The following is a 6,000-nucleotide window of genomic DNA, read 5'->3' as shown; positions in this document are numbered from 1 at the left end:
TAGTAACATCATGTGACTGAGTTATATTTCACCTGTTTCTCCTCAAATACCACCTGTTCCATCTGAAAGAAATGCAATCTGCCTTTCTCTTTTTTTCTAACAGCAGGTTTTCTGCAGTTTTCATGTGGCAATCTAAAGACACTAATAACTACTGACACTGAATTTAATTCCATCAGTTTTGCCTTCATTGAAATTGAACATAAACAATTACTAGTCTTAGTCTATTCTGTGTCTGATATATTTTACAATGCCCTCTATAATTTAATGCCAAATTACTATAATGAGCTTATGATTCCAAGCATAGAATACATTATTTTCCAATTAAAAACAAATTATTAACAGCAGCTACAGAACAATAATTACCAACAATATATACCAATAATGGAAGATGTGTAACTTTCAAATACTTTGAAATGCTGAATCCACTTGCCTACTTGCTCAAAATGGGTAAGTTTTAAAAGAAATGAAAGTGATTTGATTTTTTAAGATATTCCAATCTTTTTGCACATGCAAAGCTTTTGTTAATACCTTGAAAAATTTAGCATAGCCAAATCTGACAAGGACACCTGCATATCTAATTAGATTGTAAAAGGCTACTGTTGAGGAGTTTTCTTTTAAATGAATCTTAAGCAAGTTTTCTCTTGTTTTCATGAAGGGTTGATTCCCTGAAAGCGACCTGTTTCCCTGCAAACCATTTTCCTCCACTGTAGGTATCTATCTGTAACTCTAAAGGCTGCTTTTGACTGAAAAATCTGTGTTCCAGCAGGTTTGAATAATTGTGGTGAAAACCAACTCAAGATGCAATGGAAACTAGATGTATTGTCCTGACCATAAAACTATTCTTTATACCGAGGGCTCTGTCAGACAAGCTCTGCTGAGTGGCACTTCAGTGACAAACATTGCTTCCAACAGCAACTGTCTGCTCTGCAGGGTTCCTTGCATGTCACCCAGCTTGGTACCTCAGGGACAGCACAGGCACCATCCCCCACGGAGATGGAAGACCACAGTCCTTCTTTCCTATATATTGGCTTAAACCAGGTGTTTCTGAGCTCAAGTGGAAGCTGGTAACACCAGCTGAGCAGTCACAGAGTGTGTTCAGTGTTATGGACAGGGGCTCTTTGCTGCCAGCAGTCAATGCATGCTTCCAAGTCCCCGCAGCACCCATACAAAAAGCATTTTGATTATGCCTTTGCAGTCCAGTTCCCACATAAGGCTCAGAGATCAAAAACTAGATGGCAGAAAGTCACAGGAATCACAGCAAATCCAGATGCCCATCCTGAAAATGAGGAATCCACTGAGGCCTTCAGCAGACAGTTGGAGGTCACCAGGGAGGCTGGCATTCACCCAGCATGTCCCATGGCAGGCAAGGAGCCTGGACTGGAGGCCTTTTCTCCTCACCAGGCTTCCCTGGTGTCAGAATTTTGGGTGGCTTATTCCTCTCTCCTGAGTACTGTGCTTCTGCACAGGTCTCCAGCCCTGAATGTGTCTCTATTTCAGCATCAAGCAAGTGCTGAGAGGGGCAGTCTAGGGAAGAAGTGGGTGGCAGATGTGGAATTGTTGGTAAGTGCTCCTTATTTTGCCCTTTACTACAAAAATAAGAAAATGTCCCATGTTTTATTCTCCATATGCGAGACAGTGAATTTTAGCAGAGTTTTTCTTACCCTCTTTTTGTTCCTTACTGCCTCATTTTGTCTCTTGAGTAACAGTGAAATACATGGCCAAATTTATAGAATAGACAGTTTCTTTAAGCTTGTCTTGACCTAGTCTATTTTATGTATGTTAGAAGACAAATATAAACTAGGGAGTTATGTGGGCAGGTAAGGCTGAGCTGATGTAGTTAAATTGGTGTAATAGTACAACTTTATGCAATTTCCTGTGTTGGCCAAACACTGAAGAATTCCAGAGACCTCATTCAGATATTAGCAATAACTGTTTCGACAGCATGATGATATTATTCTGGGACTGTTCCATATTTGAAACCTCAATTATATTGTTTACTATTTTTGTTTATTAAAAAGTAGTTTATCACAAATTCTAGGCACTGAAATATGGTGTTCTGAGTCATAAAAGTTGTACTCAATGTACCAGAGTAAAGCAAAAATTGTAGTTGTCTTAACTCCAATTGCCTGACCATTTAATTCCCAGACTTCAGACAAATTGAGGAGCACAAATATATATGTGAATTTGTAGATTCTTTTATGCAGAATGTTGAATTTTTAAAAGACAATAAATATCTCTTTTCTATTTAAGTCTGACTATATCGCTCTACAAATGAGGCAAAATTCTTCTGTGTTGAGTCTTGTCTATCATGAGTGCCATAGCAATACTGTAATGAAACCCAAAAAGTTTTATCAAAGTTTCCATTGAAAGCATTATTCTGATTGAAATGTTCTGATTTTCTACTTGCTTGGCATTTTGTCAGCTCTCTAAAACGTCTCCAAAATGGGTATGATTTGCCGTAGCTTCAGGATACAGGACTAGTCAATTTTATTTGTACAGCACATTGCTTATACAGAGTACAAGGAACTTTGGTGTCTTCTATTATTGAGATGCCTTAGACTTGTTGGTATTGTCTTATTAGCAACTGCTTTCATTATCTGACACAGGGATGGTAGACAAGGAAAGGTAAGACCCAATGCACAGAGTGGAAAAATATATGGCCATGCTGAATTGGATACAGAAACTTTCAGCAACAGCAGTCTTTCTCAAATTGGAGAAACCTATCACATTTTCTGGGGTTGTTGTCCTACCATGCCTTCCAGAAGATTTTGCTAGATATATTCTCGTGGAAGAGGTTTTACAGTGACTTCTGTGACCCAGAGAGAAGTTTGGTAAGAGGATCCACGTTTACCCCTGAAAGAATTTTCTAACAAGGCCATTGACATAAGAAAGAAAGAAGGATAAGAGACACCTGCAACTCTCTGCTCAATATGCATTTTGTTTGTCCTTCCTGACCAATGAGTAAAGCGTAAACTTATGAGTCTTGTAAGAATGTATTAAAAGCATGCATTCTATAATAAAACTTGGGTTTGAAGCCTTCTGAAAATTGAGTGTTGTTTTGTATTGTGACCATGTCAACTGCAACATATTCTGATTAATTAATTGGAATTGTCAGTGGCTTTGAGAACATGTATAGAGAAAAAAAACCCTAGAAAATGCAAAAACCACTCATGGATCCAGAAGAGTCTAATTAACTGTGCAGGTCGCTGAGTGAAATGAGTTGTTAGATGAAGTTCCTTGAATTGGAAAGGCTTGCTTGCTGTCACCAAAATCACTGCTGTTCTGATAGCTTCTTGCTTTCTTTCTGAGATACTTTCTTCACCAGCATTATTGATATAAGGGTTTTGGCTATCATAAAGTGAATGCATTGCACACCCTAGAAATTACAATATTGTTATATATTATTATTTATATGAAGTATTATTTAAATCATTCAAATCTGAAAAAAAAATTAAATATGCAAGGATAACTAATATTTCAAGACTAATAAAAGCCTAACTCTCTTATCATCTGAACCTGATATCCTCTGTCTGCCTTATTTCAATCCAGAGAAAAAATTATTTGTTTTGCATCCAGTTCAGTGGTATGTAAAAAATTGCGAAGCAGGTATTGAGATATTTGAGCCCCTACAAAAAAGTACTTTGTGTTGTACTTCAAAAGGTGTGTCAGTTTGTATTTTGGAAGAGAGAAGAAAGATGTTATAAATTGGATTGTGGCATAAAATATGCAATATTTTTCTCATTCCGTACCATACCCATTTCCAGTTTTCAAGTGTGAAAGTCACTATTTGGGGATGATTTTTATAATAGAATTTGTTGATCAGTTTGAAAGGAATAGAGTAGTCAGTGTTGTTCTGCAATGATCACTGTCTGGTTTCCTATAAAAACTCAAAAACCCACTCTGGAGTCTGTCCCATTTGTATTATTTCCCTGCCACTTTTCTCTGACACATTGTAAGCTTCAGGCTGCTAAATAAATTTGATTCAGGAGTGACAGTGCATTGTAGGTAATGGTGTTCAAGCCATGGATAGAAGCTCAACTCCTGATGGCTGCATACGTCACTCCCTGACGTCACTGCTCCAAAGGATATACCCCTGTTTGAATTCCCATAGGACCTCCTTTGAAACCTCTGATTAAAGTTCAGCCCTAAACTATAGAGAGAGCCTGATACATGGAACAGTGGGCCATGCTCGGATGTGTCCCAGGGGCTACAGGGAGGCCATAACAGGGCTGGCACTTGCTGACCCATTCTCTCATTGCCATCCATCTCTCCTCCCACTCAGCCCCTCCATGACCCCTTGTCCCAGTTCTGCAGCACTCCTGGTTTAATCATAATCAGTTACAGAGGGCACAGACATCTCTGATGGGCTTTGATTGTTGTCTTTAACTCAACATGCATTCAGAGGAATCAGTCATCTGAACTCCTTCCTCACCTCCCAGTTTGTAGTGCCAGTCATGAAACACCATCATCAACCTCCTCAGACATTCAGTACCAGATAAGAACAAATTCTGTCTGCAGGGACACTTACCACAGCTGCTTAATTGCACAGAGAACTGCAATCCTCACTCTAGACACATAGCCAGGCACACATCATCAGTGCTCTGCCTCATGCTTTTGGGTCTGCACAGACAGGACAGAGTACCAAACTCTTTCTCCAGAGCTCCATAGCCAGCAGTGAGGAATAAAGACATAAACACAAATTAAAGAGATCTTTAAAACAGCATGCAGGGAAGCCTGGGGCTGTGTGTTGGGTAAGAGAGAAAACTTCATTTTAACTTCAGTCATCCTGAAGATGAACTTTGAAACTTGAATAAACTTTTTTTGCCATCCTATTTGAATATGAATAGAGTTTTTTCCTGTCATAAATGCAGAAGTCAATCTCCAAAAGTAGTCCAGCAGTGTGACAGTTGCACAAGTCCACAGAATCCATGTCTCCTATGTCTTGGAAGTCAGCTTGGTGGCAAAAGCCAGTTCCACCACCCAGTTACATATGTCTGGGCTGTGGGTGGAAGATGTTGGGTGCAGTCTTTGCACTGGTGCTGCCGAGGTCATGTTAGCACTTCCCTCCTGCCGAGTCTGTTGCAGAAGAAGTGACTGGTTGGTCAAAGGAACAATTTAAATTATAGCATCTGGACACAGCTGCAGAGCTGCTGCCCCATGTCCTCAGTGGAGAGAGTCAGGCAGAAAAACAGAGGAACAGGAAACTGCATTAAAAAGTCTCAAATCCAGGTAAATTCCACGTGCTTTCTTGTCTCTTCATTGTCCACTTCAGACTGCATCAGTGTTCCAGGAGTTTGCCTGAAAAAAATCTGCTGCTTAGGTTTCTCTGAGAGCCATCCTTCATTTTTATCTTGAGCTCCATACTAGGGCAATGGGGAGATGTTACCAGACAAAGCTGGAGGAGAAAAAAAATCTTCATCCAAATGGCACAGATTCCAAAGTGATTTTGCTTCATTTTTTACATGGGATGAGAGGATATTCCTCATTTGAAAGCAAAATTAACCATCTTGTCAACCCCCCTTATCCATCATTGAAACTGTAACTAGGAGCTGAAGTGCTATGATGCTGTCTGTGCATGTGCTCTGCCATCTTCTGGTTCTTCCATAGCCAGTTTTTTTGGCTGGAATTTTTGTAGGGAAAAGAATTTTAATATATAAGTTGAGGGAAAAGGTAAAGAAACATGAAGGTGGAAATAAAGAAATAATATTTTAATAAATAAAATATTAACAATTGCTATTTTTAACAATATATGCACAGAGCTTGCATCTACAGAGATCATAGAATCATAGAAGGACTTTGGTTAGAGGAGGCCTTCAAAGATCACCTCGTACAACACTGCCTGCCATGGGAAGGGACACCTTCCATTAGACCAGGTTCCTGAAAGCCCCATCCAGCCTGGCCTTGAATACTTCTGGGGATGGAGCAAATGTAAGAGGTGTTCCAAGGTGGCTTTTGTTTCACTGCCAGGCCATCTGGACGCTTGCATATCCTTGAGAGAAG

This window comes from Lonchura striata, chromosome 2 (genome assembly GCF_046129695.1).
Source record: "Lonchura striata isolate bLonStr1 chromosome 2, bLonStr1.mat, whole genome shotgun sequence".
Classification (NCBI taxonomy): domain Eukaryota; kingdom Metazoa; phylum Chordata; class Aves; order Passeriformes; family Estrildidae; genus Lonchura; species Lonchura striata.
The sequence above is the reverse complement of the archived record's forward strand: the minus strand, read 5'-3'. Positions refer to the sequence as shown.